The sequence below is a fragment of the Cervus elaphus genome, chromosome 6 (assembly GCF_910594005.1).
Source record: "Cervus elaphus chromosome 6, mCerEla1.1, whole genome shotgun sequence".
Taxonomy (NCBI): Eukaryota; Metazoa; Chordata; class Mammalia; order Artiodactyla; family Cervidae; genus Cervus; species Cervus elaphus.
In genome coordinates this window covers 37,604,148-37,621,278 of record NC_057820.1, presented here as the reverse complement: position 1 = coordinate 37,621,278, position 17,131 = coordinate 37,604,148, and positions in this window count along the sequence as shown.

Genomic DNA, 17,131 nt, shown 5'->3' with positions numbered 1-17,131 from the left:
TCCTTTTTCCTCAGATTTGTCATTATTTTCTTTCAAATAAATCCTTACATGACCTATAGCCAAGTCTATATAGCCTGTTCTGTTCTGTGTAAATCGGATGCAAATCCATTAATAAATTGAGCCTGCTATCAATTGAGTGTCTTTATGGGGATCCCATATCCTATAACATAAGACTGATTTTAACTAGGGAGTATAGACCCTACTGAAAACAGGGAACAATTTTGGTGTAAGAATACTTGCATTTGTTAAGTAACACAATACGTATAACTACTGGCCTCATACATGGACATGTTTTCTGAGAAAACTACAGGTTGTAGTTTTAAAAATTAATAAGCTGCTATGGCAGGGGCTGGCATCTTAAAGAAGAACTCCTCAGAAGGGAATAATGCATGCTTGTACTGCTTCAAAGACGTGTGAAGTCATGGATGCGGTTGGGTGTTGCACGGTCTCATGGCAGCAAAAGAGTGGCATATGAAAGAATTCTCCTTTTGATATAACTCTTGAATTTTTCAGAAGTCTGTTTTCTATGATGCAAGACACAGAATGATACATTTGTGACATACATATCTCAGATTGTGAATATATAATGTGAATTGATATACTTCTCTACTACAAAGTTTAATAACTTTATTAATTATGGATGCATGTTATGTTTCAAAAACCCTCATATTTGTGTTGTAGTTTATACTCAAGTATTATATGAATTGATATAACAGTATTAGATGATTAAGCTAAATTTATTTTATTATAGTAAATTGTATTAGGAATATGCATTTGGAAGTTTAGATAGTAAAGGACTTAGAGGTATCAATAATACTCCAGGTGGAGCAGAGCCAAAATGAAAACAAATTTCTCCATGACAAGTAATTGTATCCCTGTGCTTTAAAACTAAACCACTTTGGCAAACCTGAAAAAATACAGTCTTTGGACTCAAATTCATGAGTTTTCATTACTTTTCTCACTTCACAGTTTTGCATTTGTGTTTTTTGAATGAGCATAGATCCCTTTAAAATGTGCAAAGAATATGTTGTTCTTTAGGGGATTATATTTAAAAATTATATCATTTTAGGGGCAGCAGAAAATGATGTCAAAAATCAGAAACTCAATAGTTATTTAGTCTTTCTTTGTTTCAAACAATAAGAACATTTAGAAGTAAATTTTAGACTGTTTTAAATAAACTTTTGGAGAAGGAAATAGCAACCTACTCCAGTATCCTTGCCTGGAAAATCTCGTGGACAGAGGAGCCTGGTGAGCTGCATGCAGTCCATGGGGTCACAAAGAATAGGGCACGACTGAGTGATTAACAGTTACTTACTTACTAAATAAACTTTATTCATGCACACAACTATTAGAACATCTTATCAGAACATGAGAACATTGCTTTTGCTAGAGTTTGCATTGTATGAGGTAGTGGCAGAATTATTGACTAATTTTTATGCAGAAAGTCAACTGAGAGACATTACATAGAACATTCTTTAAAAATTAAGATAAGATATAAGTCAAATTCAGTCAGTCACTGTGATTTTATAAAGGCATGGCTATTTTTTAAAAAGAGACTGAAAAAAGCAAAGGTCATAAATCTATTGCATTGAATTTTTTTTGTGTGTGATACTATCCAACAATCATTGTGCTAACATCCTAAAGATGCAAATATTTTGTCCCTAGAATATTTCAGAAATTATACAAATAAGCCCTAAAAAATGAAGCATGTGTACTTTTTGTGTGATACATATTTTCCCACATGTGCATATATACAACTCACATGGAAAATACCCTAAAATTTAAGCGTGGCAAGAGAAGCAAATTGTCGTAAACTTAAACAGCATAGAAACATTGACTATGATTCAGACAAACCGAATTGTCATCATCTTCTAAGTATTTTTCTGTAACCAATTTATTATATTCAAAACTGTCATGTCATCCCTTACCTTCTTGTCCCTTACCTTACGTTTCTTCTCTTTCCTTTTTCAACAAGAGAAAGCCACTGTTATGCCCATTTTATGATTTGTTCTATTACAATGGTGTGTCAATATTTCTGGTTCTATCATTACTACTGAGAGTATATATAAAGTTGCACTGTCTTTGTAGCAAAGATTTTCTCTATAACCCTTCATGGACCTCTTCAGGCCAGCTTTTAAACACAAAATAAAATGAGTATTTTGTTTTTCTAATTGGGAAGGCTCTCTTAGTCTATAATACATCTTTTTGTTGTCTTATATACCATTTTCAATCTGTATTTGCATATCAGACAATTCACATGTTCACTTTTTGTTACTGTTGTCAGGTTGAAATAAACACATGTAGGATTAGCTGAGTATATTTATTTTCTTGATATTTCTAGAGTAGCTCAGAAAGCATTACTTACTGTTAGTGAATATATAGCATTACCGATTTAAAGTTGTTACAAGAATTGTGCTAAATTATCAAAGAGAATTTTTTTTTCTCTCATGTTTCTACAGAAAATGCTTACTTTTTAGTCTAGGCTTTCCTAACCCTCGGAAACTTTATGATGCCTCCATTTCCCCAAGTAAAATAAATTCTATAATACAAAAGGGATTTATTTTGTATACGTGAATACTAGGTAGTTTACCCACTTAAAGCAAAAAGGTAAAAGGAGAATTCAAAGAGTTAAAAGACCAATAGTAAATTAGAGGGGCAAAAAATATATAAATAAAAAAAGAGGGAGAGAAAAAACAAATATAATGTCAGAAAAATCGTAGGACAGCAATACGAGGGTGGAAGTGACACAACCCTATTGCACTTTGTGCATTTCAGCCCCTGCCATGTTCCAACTGTACACCTTTATATTATGAACCTACAAATGCCCTAGATCCTGTGTCTGAACTATAGATTATGCTTTTAATATCAAAGGCACACATTGTCACATTGTCATTTGGTAGGGATCAGTGCATTTTGGACTTTGTAATATAATGACTATATGTGTTTCTGGTCACTAATTTGACCATATCTGTCTTATATATTTGGTGATTTTAAAATAACTGATTATAATTAAAGATCTCTGGTGAAGTGATTTTGCTACTTATCAATTGCTTGATCTTTTTATATATGCTTAGACAAAAGAGAAAACTACTCTGTTATAAGCATTGTGAGATATTGTCAGTGATAGGGTTTAGCCTGAGGCAACATATCTCAAGACATTTATTGCCAAAAAAGAAAAGGAATTTGTGGCTTCTGCATATCTATAAATTTGGCAATAGATTAACATTTATGATCTGTGTTTCATATTTGAGTTAAGATATACTTACCTGTGCTTTGTTAGATTGCAAAGGTAATTTACAAAGTGTAGTCATTAACTTTTTACCTAAAATTGAAGCAAAAGTAATATAATATGTTGGTTTTCAAAAGAATTGATACCATGATATTTTAAAAAATTGGAAAGCTATGAAAATAAATACTTAAAGGTAGCTACTATGTTTTTATTTTGGTACCTCTGGGACACTAGGCCAACTAAACCCTTTTGACTGATAGTACACTCTAGGAAAATCAATACAAGAAACAAGCTGCTACAATGTTTGCAACAACCAGCCAAATTACACAGAAAGTTGACTTTTATTCTTCAATCCAAAATTCCATTCCATAGGTAATGCCAGTAGTTTGGACAAGTTATGTAAAGTGCATGTGCTACTGTCCAATTTATTCAAATTGTTTGAAACCAAAATGGCAGCAGATACCACAGGTGTGGTCCAGAAAGTCAAGGTACTCAAACCTTATTTAACCCTTTTATTCAAAACACAGATTCTTTCTTAACTGATACTGTCATAGAGGAATACATTTTCCTTTTTGATTCTTCTGGATGGTCTAAGAATTGAACTTATGTGAGACAGATTGACAGGAGAAAATTAAAAAAAAAAAAAAAAGTAATATGAAAGAGACCCAGGAAAACTGAGTAACTCCCCAAAATGGCTGAAACCCTCACCTTAAAAAACAACTGCAGCTAAAGACTAAAGAGGATGCTGAGGCTTGTGGTTGGGACTTCAGAAGGGAAGAAGGAAATTCACATGGAGAAGGAAAAACAAATATTTGGTAGACAAATGTTTGCTGCCCCATATAGAGAAAATGCGACACAGAGTGAACTCTGATCTTTGGACCCTGTTGAGTTTATCCTGTCATAACTAGCCCATATTTTTGCAGTTACATCTGGTGATAGCTCTGTTCTAGGAACAAGCTCTTTTTATTTTTTTTCAATTGGAATAAGGTTGGTTTACAATGTTGTGTTAGTTGTCTGGTGTACAACAACGTGATTCATAGATAGATAGATACACACACACACATATATATTCTTTTCCAGATTCTTTTCCACTATAGTTGATTACAAGATATTGAATACAGTTCCTTGTGCTATACAGTAGGTTCTCCTTGTTTATCTAATTTATATATGAGCATGTGCTAAGTTGCTTCTGTCGTGTTTGACTCTTTGCGACGCCATGGACTGTAACCCACCAGGCTCCTCTGTCCACGTGATTCTCCAGGCAAGAATATGGGAGTGGTTTGCCATTTCCTTCTCCAAGGGACTTTCCCAACCCAGGGACTGATCCAGGGTCTCATGTCTGCTGCACTGGCAGGCAGATTCTTTACCACAGCACCACCTGGAAGCCCATTTTATATATAGTAGTTTACATTTGCTAATCCCAAATCCCTAATTTATTATCCCTCCCTGCCCCTTTTCCCTTTGGTAACTGTAAGTTTCGTTTCTATGCCTGTGGATCTATTTCTGTTTAGTAAATAAGTTCACTTGTATCATTTTTGAAGTTTCCACATGTAAGTTATAGCTTATGATATTTGTCTTTCTCTCACTTACTTCACTCAGTATGAGAATCTCTAGGTCCATCCATATTTTCTTTATCCATTCGTCTCTCAATGGACATTTAGGTTGTTTTCATGTATTGGCTATTGTAAATAGTGCTGCTATGAACATTGGAAGCCATGTATCTTTTAAAATTAGAATTTTCTTTTTCAGATTTATTCCCAAAAGTGGGATTGCTAGATCATATGGTAATTCTCTTTTTAGTTCTTTAAGAAACCTCCATACTGTTCTTCAAAGTGGCTTGACCAATTTACATTAGGTACAGGCCCTTGATCTAAATTCTTTTAGGCATTTAAGGGAGAGGAAACAAGAAAAATTTCCTGACTCTGGTTTTTTAAACATAGTCAGCCTAAATTAATCTTCATGTCAAAGTGACACATTTCAGGATGGCAAATTTTGCTCCCAAACATATCAACCAATGTCTGAAGATGAGTCAGAGAATACTGGTCTGCAGGTAGGGTTTAAAGGTCCCCTGCAGATGCTGATCTTCTCATCCCATAAAGAGGCTGTGCAAGGCCTGAGGAGCCAGTGAGCTTGTGCTAATTGCCCACCTTGTCCATTTATCCCAGTGTGCATGCAAAAATTATTTCTTTTGTATTCCATGACATTAAAAAAGTTTCAAAACCATTTTTTCCTAGAGAGATTTTCTTTTAAGGTAGCAATAGGTAAGTAAATCTTTGACATGAATAATCATTACTTAATTTGTGAACATTTTTCATTATAATTCCTATAAGATGATGGGGATGTGGGGGGGAGAGGTTTGTTGTCCATTCACCAAGGAGCCATGTTTGTGCTGTTTAGCATTATGGAAACCATAATCCTACTTTAGATTACTACTTAACCAAGAGAGGTGCTCTTGGTCCCCCTTCTTTCTTCATTCTGTGCCCAGTTGCTTCAGTAATGTCCAACTCTTTGAGACCCCATGAACTGAAGCCTGCCAGGAGTCTCTGTCTGTGAGATTTTCCAGGCAAGAATGCTAGAGTGGGTTGCCATGCCCTCCTCGAGTGGGTCTTCCCAACCCATAGATCGAACCCACATCTCTTAGGTCTCCTGCACTGGCAGATGGGTTCTTTACCACTAGCACCACCTGGGAAGCTGCTTCTTCATTCTAAAATATAATGCAATTCTGTTTCTTTCCCTATTTTCTTTCTTACTACACAAAGGTCACATCAATGCAAACACTCTTTCCAAACTTGTTAACCTAACCCACTTTCATCTACTCACTAGATATCTTTCACTTCTCTAATACAGTAAGTTATATTTTCACCAATGTGGTTCACTCAATATTATACTATTTGTTTTTATCTATAGACCAATTGAGATAGCTTTTTTCTTCTCATCTCTAGTTAAGCAAAAGCCTTTTAAATAACAAAATGACATATTGGATTTTCTATCCTGATATTTAGGGGAAAATAGATGCTATCATTTGTTGGATACTTGTAATATTGTAGATTTTTTTGAAATTATCTGTATTAGCTGTGAAAAATTGGCTCCTTTTTGCTATTTCTAAAAATGTCATATCAGCAACAGTAAAATCCAGCTAATAGTCAACAGTACAAGGCTGGCTTTTTTCAATTTGAATTTGCTCTACCCAAATAGCTCTTTGCATGTAGCCATAAGTATAGTTTTCATAAAAATGAAAATGGCTGTCTATTGATAGATATTTTTCTCAGCCAGTTGTAAACACTTGGTATATCTCTTTCTGTCTTTAAGAACCACCCAGAAAAGTTTCTATCAGAATTATTATTCAAATGTTTTTGACTGAAAAATTTTAACTTTGTTTTAAACTAGTGGAATAATTTTAAACATTGGCTGAACATAACAGAGACAGTAAAAAACTTATTCACTATGATCAAGAAACACGTTAGGGATTCTGAAACATCCTCAGAAATTCTAAATATTTAGGGTGGCCACATTAAGATGAGGGTAGGAAGAAAATTAATGGTATGTGCTGTGTGCATGCTTGCTAAGGTGCTAATGGTCCCTGGTTAAACTGTAACAGAACCATTGAGGTCAGAAAACAGAATATACCTAAAATGTGTAATAGTCTCAATATAAATATTTCTGCAACATATATTTTTCAAAGCAAGTGATTCTATATGCTGTAAGAGGTATTATATTTTATCCAAGGGAATTACCATAGAGCAGCAGAGTTGAATAAAACAGTATATATTTGCTAATACTTTCCATATGTATTTTTAGTGTTTTGAATTCTTCAGGATCCATGCAACTCCAGTTATTCCACCTATTAAAATTTATCTTTGATGCACATCTTCAGATTATTGTAGAAAAGTTGAAAGAGGTCACAGGTGAAAATGTTCACATGAAAGGTGAATACGCAGCACATAAACTACGGATATTGGGTAGGCTATGTGGAATCAGAAGTAAATTGTAAATAGCCAAGGTAACTTGAACCTTGAGAATTATCCATAGAATTAGAAATTTCTACTGAAAAGAATGTGATTTCACTATATCACATTTCTCATTGGTGATTTATAGTATGTGCTTTTATGGTTCTGATGTTAATAAGCATTGACTTGTGAACCTACTTTGTGTTACAGACTAAGGTGGAGACCAAGATGATTGTGACTCAGTTTGACCCTTCAAAGAAGCCAACAGCAGTGGGAATGATAGTAGTATAGGTTTAAATTTCTTTTTTTAATTAAAAACAAAAGCAGAAATACAAGATTATCTTGGTTGAGGACAAATGGTATTTGCAAGCTGTCAGGACTTTATGAATTTAGCCATGCCAGCAAAAGCAATTGTAGTTGGGGAAGTCTTCTAAGAAGTTAAGATTTGATTGGATTCTTAAAGAATGAGGAAAATACTTCTAAACAGAGAGGAGACAGAGATAGCATTGCAGGAGGTGGGCAACCTTCCAGGAACAACAAAGAGCTAGGGATCTGTGGTGAACTGATTTCCAATGGCAAATAGCTGGTGAAAAGATGGGAATGGCAGGCTGGAGCAAGAAGGGAAGTGTGGTCTTCTGCCAGGTAGCTGTTAGAGGAACCCTTCCAAGGCTGGCTCTCTCCCCTGTACGGCAGGCCTGAGGAGGAAGGTGGCACCATCAGGGCTGTGTGAAAATTTATTGTTGCTAATGTTATTCTGTTTTTGTTTGTTTGTTTGTTTTTTAATTTATTTGGTGGGACTTAAAGTCCACCAAAGGAAGAGGTTTGCCTGTACTTTCACTTTTTGTAAAATTTCATTAGTTCAACTTTTGCCTAAGACCTAATTTACATGAAAATCTACCTGCACTGTCTAGAATATGGGTACCACTCCCTCTTACATAGACCCAGAAAAAAACTGACATGTCATAGTTTTATTGTCCTTCTTTGTATTAAGAAAGCAGTTCTTAAGCCTCCTTCAAAACAGAAAATAGCTCTCTCTGTTCCTAAGGACCTAAAGTGTTTCCATGACAACCGACATCTCACCCTCCAAGAACCCTCTCACTTGCCCTGGAGATCTCAGAGGCATCACTGTGTGTTGGCACTTTTTCCTAACAACAACAGACATTATCAGTCTGTGACCAATAGGATTAAATTGCTACAATGTTTGTTGATGAATATTTCGAGATTGACAATGATCTCCAACTTCAGAACTATTGACTATTTGCCAAAACTCATGTAGAACATCTGGCTGGATAGAATGTAGTATGGAAACACCCTCATAGAGGTGTTAGGTTTGAACTGGAGGCCACGTGAAATCGATGAGATGAACTCTTATTACCAGGCTCCAGTGGTGTGTTAGGTCAAGAGTGAACATCAGGATGTTGTGGTTTAAGGGATCAAACAAGTTAAATTGAGTGAGTCCTAGGAGTGGAGGTAACACAGGAAACTGAGAGGAAAGCTAGAATAAAAGAGGGTAGTGTTATGGAAGTGCACATTTTCTGTTGCACTCAGCAATAAGGATATCCTTAGTGACCTTTTTCCAAAATGATTTTAGTAAAGTGGTAGGGAACCAAAAACATTTAAGAAATGAATATGATGTAAGAAAAAGAAGACTCAGTAATCTTTCAGGGGCCTTAGTAGTAAAAAGAAAATGAAAGATACTGGAAAGATACAGGGTAAAAAGTGTCAATAAAATTTTTAGTTTTCAGGATGGAATAATCTTGTGCGTGTTTAGCAGCTGAAAACAAGAGAATAAAAAGAGTGAAAGAAATTGAATACACAGAGTAAAATGGGGCTATTTGAAAGAGTAATCCTTTTGAAGAAATAGGAAGAAAGATGAAGGTGTTGTCATTGAGTAGAAATAGGGTATACAAAAAAACATCTTTTCTTCTTCCAAGAAGGGAAGTAAGGAGATAAAAGTAGGTTCAGTTCAGTCAGTTCAGTCGCTCAGTCGTGTCCGACTTTTTGCAACCCTATGAATCACAGCACGCCAGGCCTCCCTGTCCATCACCAACTCCCAGAGTTTACTCAAACTCATGCCCATCGAGTCAGTGATGCCATCCAGCCACTTCCTCCTCTGTCACCCCCTTCTCCTCCTGCACCCAATCCCTCCCAGCACCAGGGTCTTTTCCAATGAGTCAACTCCGCATCAGGTGGCCAAAGTACTGGAGTTTCAGTTTCAGCATTGGTCCTCCCAGTGAACACGCAGGACTGATCTCCTTTAGGATGGACTGGTTGGATCTCCTTGCAGTCTGAGGGACTCTCAAGAGTCTTCTCCAACACCACAGTTCAAAAGTACAATTTTTCGGCTCTCAGCTTTCTTCACAGTTCAACTCTCACATCCATACATGACCACTGGAAAAACCATAGCCTTGACCAGACAGACCTTTGTTGGCAAAGTAATGACTCTGCTTTTTAATATGCTGTCTAGGTTGCTCATAACTTTCCTTCCAAGGAGTAAGCATTGTTTAATTTCATGGCTGCAGTCATAATCTGCAGTGATTTTGGAGTCCAAAAAAATAAAGTTTGACACTGTTTCCACTGTTTCCCCATCTATTTGCCATGAAGTGATGGGACCAGATGCCATGATCTTAGTTTTCTGAATGTTAAGCTTTAAGCCAACTTTTTCACTCTCCTCTTTCACTTTCATCAAGAGGCTTTTTAGTTCCTCTTCACTTTCTGCCATAAGGGTGGTATCATTTGCATATCTGAGGTTGTTGATATTTCTCCCGGCAATCTTGATTCCAGCTTGTGCTTCCTCCAGCCCAGCATTTCTCATAATGTACTCTGCATACAAGTTAAATAAGCAAAGTGACAATATACAGCCTTGGCATATCCCTTTTCCTATTTGGAACCAGTCTGTTGTTCCATGTCCAGTTCTAACTGTTGCTTCCTGACCTGCATACAGGTTTTTCAAGAGGCAGGTCAGGTGCTCTGGTATTCCCATCTCCTTCAGAATTTTCCGCAGTTTATTGTGATCCACACAGTCAAAGGCTTTGGCATAGTCAATAAAGCAGAAATAGATGTTTTTCTCGAACTCTCTTGCTTTTTTGATGATCCAGTGGATGTTGGCCATTTGATCTCTGGTTCCTCTGCCTTTCCTAAAACCAGCTTGAACATCTGGAAGTTCATGGTTCACATATTGCTGAAGCCTGGCTTGGAGAATTTTGAGCATTACTTTACTAGCGTGTGAGATGAGTGCAATTGTGCGGTAGTTTCAGCATTCTTTGGGGCTGCCTTTCTTAGGGATTGGAATGAAAACTGACCTTTTCCAGTCCTGTGGCCACTGCTGAGTTTTCCAAATTTTCTGGCATATTGAGTGTAGCACTTTAACAGCATCATCTTTCAGGATTTGAAAGAGCTCAACTGGAATTCCATCACCTCCACTAGCTTTGTTCATAGTGATTCTTTCTAAGGCCCACTTGACTTCACATTCCACGATGTCTGGCTCTAGGTGACTGATCACACCATCGTGATTATCTGGGTCGTGAAGATCTTTTTTGCACAGTTCTTCTGTGTATTCTTGCCACCTCTTCTTAATATCTTCTGCTTCTGTTAGGCCCATACCATTTCTGTCCTTTATTGAGCCCATTTTTGCATGAAATGTTCCCTTGGTATCTCTAATCTTCTTGAAGAGATCTCTAGTCTTTCCTATTCTGTTGTTTTCCTCTATTTCTTTGCATTGTTCGCTGAGGAAGGCTTTCTTGTCTCTCCTTGCTATTCTTTGGAACTCTGCATTCAAATGGGAATATCTTTCCTTTTCTCCTTTGCTTTTCACTTCTTTTCTTTTCACAGCTATCTGTAAGGCCTCCTCAGACAACCATTTTGACTTTTTGCATTTCTTTTCCATGGGGATGGTCTTGATTCCTGTCTCATGTACAATGTCACGAACCTCCATCCATAGTTCATCAGGCTCTTTGTCTATCAGATCTAGTCCCTTAAATCTATTTCTCACTTCCACTGTACCGTCATAAGGGATTTGATTTAGGTCATACCTGAATGGTCTAGTGGTTTTCCCTACTTTCTTCAGTTTAAGTCTGAATTTGGCAATAAGGAGTTCATGATCTGAGCCATAGTCAGCTCCTTGTCTAATTTTTTGCTGACTGTATAGATCTCTCCATCTTTGGCTGCAAAGAATGTAATCAATCTGATTTTGGTGTTGACCATCTGATGATGTCCATGTGTAGAGTCTTCTCTTGTGTTGTTGGAGGAGGGTGTTTGCTATGACCAGTGTGTTCTCTTGGCAAAATTCTATTAGCCTTTGCCCTGCTTCATTCCATACTCCAAGGCCAAATTCGCCTGTTACTCCAGGTGTTTCTTGACTTCCTACTTTTGCATTCGAGTCCCCTATAATGAAAAGGACATCTTTTTTGGGGTGGTAGTTCTAAAAGGTCTTGTAGGTCTTCATAGAACCGTTCAACTTCAGCTTCCTCAGTGTTACTGGTTGGGGTATAGGCTTGGATTACCGTGATATTGAATGATTTGCCTTGGAAATGAACAGAGATCATTCTGTCATTTTTGAGATTGCATCCAAGTACTGCATTTCAGACTCTTTTGTTGACCATGATGGCTACTCCATGTCTTCTTAGAGATTCCTGCCCACAGTAGTAGATATAATGGTCATCTGAGTTAAGTTCACCCTTTCCAGTTCATTTTAGTTCGCTGATTCCTAGAATGTCGACATTCCCTCTTGCCATCTCCTGTTTGACCACTTCCAATTTGCCTTGTTAGGAAGAGAATTAAGACTTTTCTATTGATTTTGGCAACCTGGAGGCCATTGGTGACATTGTAGATAACAGTTAATCTGCGGTAACCAGGATAAAAGTGTGACTGGACTGAGTTAAAGAGAAGAGACAAATTGGGAATGATGGGTACATAGGCTACTTTTAAAGATTTTTATCTTAAGCAGAAAGCAGGAAAATGCATTGGTAGCTGGAAACAAATGTGAGGTTGCAATTAAAAAAAATTAATGATAAATAGTAGCATATGTTTTTGGCTGATGTTTTAAGTCAGAAGAAAGAATTAAAGACGCAAGAGAGAAAGGAAACACATCAGACCAGTGATGGGATCCAGTGCAAAAGTGAAGGACTTGAACTTGGGTGGGATTTTGAACAGTTTATCCCTGTCAACAGGAAGAGAATATAAGTAGGGAGCAAGATCAGTTGGGAGATAGGGTCGTGATAGTAATGGAATTTGTGAACTTTCTCTTCTGATTCTTACTGCCCCTGCTCTCAAGAATATAAATAAAGGTCATCTCCAGAAGTGAGAATCATTAGGAGGTATTGGATGCTCACAGAGAGAGAAAGACCCACTATTTCTACCAAATCTATCATGTGATAATATATTGTTTTCAATCTCATCGAGTTCTCTGGTCTGCTGATTCTGTCACTTTTTCATCATCCATTAGTCCCCTCCTTGCTTCACTTCCTTTCTTACCACATAGCATGAGAGTTCCTGCTATGAGTTTCTGACAGTTCCTGGAAAGTGCTCTTAACTTCTTGGCTCCTTCAGTTCAGTTCAATTCAGTCACTCAGTCGTGTCCAGCTCTTTGCGACCCCATGAACCGCAGCACGCCAGACCTCCCTGTCCATCACCAACTCCCAGAGTTTACCCAAACTCAAGTCCATTGAGTCGGTGATGCCATCCAACCATCTCATCCTCTGTTGTCCCCATCTCCACCTGCCCTCAATCTTTCCCAGCATCAGGGTCTTTTCAAATGAGTCAGCTCTTCGCATCAGATGGACAAAGAATTGGAGTTTCAGCTTCAACATCAGTCCTTCCAATGAACACGCAGGACTGATCTCCTTCAGGTTGGGCTGGTTGGATCTCCTTGCAGTCCGAGGGACTCTCAAGAGTATTCCCCAACACCACAGTTCAAAGGCATTGATTCTTTGGCGCTCAGCTTTCCTTATAGTCCAACTCTCATATCCATACATGACTATTGGAAAAACCATAGCCTTGACTAGATGGAAGTTTGTCGACAAAGTAAATCTCTCCTTTTTAATATGCTATCTGCTGCTGCTGCTGCTAAGTCGCCTCAGTTGTGTCCGACTCTGTGCGACCCCACAGGCGGCAGCCCACCAGGCTTCCCCGTCCCTGGGATCCTCCAGGCAAGAACACTGGACTGGGTTGCTATTTCCTTCTCCAATGCATAAAAGTGAAAAGTGAAAGTGAAGTTGTTCAGTCGTGTCTGACTCTTAGCAACCCCATGGACTGCAGCCTACCAGGCTCCTCCATCCATGGGATTTTCCAGGCAAGATTACTGTAGTGGGTTGCCATTGCCTTCTCCCAGTATGCTGTCTAGGTTGGTCATAACTTCCCTTCCAAGGAGTAAGTGTCTTTTAATTTCTTGGCTGCAATCACCATGTGTCATGATTTTGGAGCCCCCCAAAATAAATTCAGACACTTGGTTCCTTAGACTCCACTCATATGTGGCTGGTGAGGGAAATACACGTTTGGTTCAGTGAAAAAAATCTCATTTAGTTATGATTGTATCTATGCTTCTGAATTCTATAGGAGAACACAAACAGACAGGGTTGTATGATTTCATTTTAATTACATAAACACAGACTCAATTGGGAACTTCATACTTCAGCACATCTAACTATTTTACCTAGAAAATTTGCTTGTTCTTCTCGTGACCATGATTTTTCTCTCTTCTTAACTTACTGATGTCTCCTCCTCTCCTCTTCCTTTTAAAATCATGACTTTACCTCATATTTCACTAAGAAAACCAAAGCTGTCCAATGGAACTCTTTCCATCACCAAATTTATAAATCAACCTGCAGCTGCAACCATATATTCTTCATTTTCACTAAACAGTGATGGCAAGAGAGTACCTCACTTTCTCAAAGCCCAAACCTTCCATACGTGTGACTGATCCTGCCCTTCCTTGTCTTTGTAAAGGCATATCTCTTCTCTTTTCCATCTGTCCACCATATCATAATTCTAGCTTTGTTGCCATCAGCATATTGCGTATTTTTTATTTATTTATTTTTGGTAAAACTCTCAGTGCTTCTTGTATTTAAACTTTAATGGATTGAGTAATTTATTAAATCAAAGATATGCTTGGTTTTCTTAAAAGCTTCAGAGATGTAGAAAAATCCATGCAACACTTGTGATGTGTCTCAGTGATTCCAAACATCATTATGTCTACACATAGTTCTAACATAAATTATCACTACTATTCACTTATGCAATTCTCATTTATTTTCATACCAATATTGTAACTGCAGCTAATAACCAAGCAAAGCCTCACTTACTTGAGAAAGGAAGGTAGGGTAGTGATTGTGGCTATGCCCAGTTGATTCTTGCCCAGAAACCGACTGTGTCCCCAGGTGATTGAAACTCACCCTGGCATTAGGGGTGTTGTGTTCCTTCTCACCTTAAGTTTTGCCAGTTATTTCAATAGCACATTCCAAATCCTGCCTATTAGCAAAGGCTTCCTCTGTCAGTGAAACTTAAATTTCATTTTTGAAATTCAGGATCTCTGAGTCCCAGAATGTGTAACTTTTTTCTTTCAGTTTGGCACCATAATTTGTATCAAGTTTTGACTCTTGCTTTAATCTAAACAACTCTGACTTAGGGTATCTGTGCTGTGCTGTCTCTTCAGTTGTGTCCAACTCTTTGTGACCCTCTGGACCGTAGCCTGCCAGGCTCCTCTTTCCATGGCATTCTCCAGGCATAAATACTGGGGTGGGTTGCCATGTCTTCCTCCAGGGGATCTTTCTGACACAGGGATCGAACCTGTGTCTCTTACGTCTCTTGCATTGGCAGGCAGGTTCCTTAGCAGTAACACCACCTGGGAAACCAGTGTATCTGGGGTGGAATAACCAAATCTTTAGTTTTTCATTTTATCTCCTAACCTATGGTGTAATCTATCAGAATTCATAAAATAGCAATACTACAGATATGTTTTAGCCTATCCTCATTTAAAAGAGCTTTCTAATTCCTCCAAACCTGCCTCATTTCTATATTCCTCTTATTGTCACTAATTCTTGATAGAGCTATTGTATAACCACTGTCTACTTCTACATCTAAGGAAGAATAATATTCCTACTTTGCATGGAAGACAATTTTTATTGTACTATATTGTCACCCTGCTTATTTAACTTATATGCAGAATACATCATGAGAAATGCTGGGCTGGATGACACACAAGCTGGAATCAAGATTGCTGGGAGAAATATCAATAACCTCAGATATTCAGATGACACAACCCTTATGGCAGAAAGTGAAGAACTAAAGAGCCTCTTGATGAATGTGAAAGAGGAGAGTGAAAAAGTTGGCTTAAAGCTCAACATTCAGAAAACTAAGATCATGGCATCCAGTCCCATCACTTCATGGCAAATAGATGAGGAAACAGTGGCTGACTTTATGTTTTGGGGGCTCTAAAATCATGGCACATGGTGATTGCAGCCGTGAAATTAAGACACTTGTTCCTTGAAAGGAAAGTTATGACCAACCTAGACAGCATATTAAAAAGCAGAGACATTACTTTGCCAACAAAGTTCTGTCTAGTCAAGGCTATGGCCTTTCCAGTGGTCATGTATGGATGTGAGAGTTGGACTATAAAGAAAGCTGAATGCCAAAGAATTGGTGCTTTTGAATTATGGTGTTGGAGAACACTCTTGAGAGTCCCTCGGACTGCAAGGAAATCCAACCAGCCCATCCTAAAGGATATCAGTCCTGGGTGTTCATTAGAAGGACTGATGTTGAAGCTGAAACTCCAATACTTTGGCCATCTCATGTGAAGAGCTGACTCACTTGAAAAGACCCTGATGCTGGGAAAGATTGAGGTCAGGAGGAGAAGGGGATGACAGAGGATGAGATGGTTGGATGGCATCACCGACTCAATGGACATGAGTTTGGGTGGCCTCTGGGATTTGGTGATGGACAAGGAGGCCTGGAGTGCTGCCGTCCATGGGGTTGTAAAGAGTCAGACCTGACTGGCAACTGAGCTGAACCGAACTGAGTCCCCCTCACTCAGTCTTCTACTTAAGATGAGTGACATATGCTATTGGTGATTTTGAGAAAAGGAACGTAAAATACATAGATGGCTTTTGAATTAGTTAAGCATATGAGTGAAATGTCCTTAAAGTAAAAAACAAAACAAAAAAACCTGCAAAGACTCATTGGACCTATCAATAACAGAGGTTTATTTCACTCTCAAGCTTTGGCTTAGAAGTCGGCAGAAATTTCAAGGGTATTAAGCATGCTGGCTGAGGGGCCTCTATTTTCTTCAACAACTGGCTTCCATTTTGTCTATTCCCATTGTCACCATTATCCAACAAGCAGGAAAGAGAAAAGAGGAAATGGAGGGAAAGAAGCTTTTCTTTTTTTTTTTAAAGATGTCACCAGTGTGTTGTACATATTCCTGTAATCTCAATTCATTTGAGACTGTGGCCACTTAACCACAAGAGAAACTCAGAAATTTTCTTTATATTTAACCTTTTTTGGCTCAAAATCAAGGAGCGAGGTAGGTCATTAATAGGTGGATGGATGGGTAGTGAAGAGTGATGAGCAGTTTCTTCTTCTCTGGTCATTCAAGTCTTAATGCATATTGTCTCCCACACTTTTCTCCTAAAGGAAGTACAAAGTTCCATTCTGCACAAAGTTCACCATCTCCAGGTAATATGAAATGCTCTCCATTGAGTCTGGATGTTACTCTTCAAGGTTTGGTGACATATACATTGATAGGGAAATTAATGTCCCTAGTACACACACACATATGCACACACACACAGACTCAACTTACTAATACACAGTATAATGGAAAGAGAATATTGTCAATAAAAGTGCTATTTTGGCCATTCAGAATTGGATAGAATAGGCAACATATAGCTCTTCCTAGTTCATGCTAATAATGGACTCCTACTTGGGCAAGAATTATAAAGACTTTTTCAGTTGGTGGTGGAAA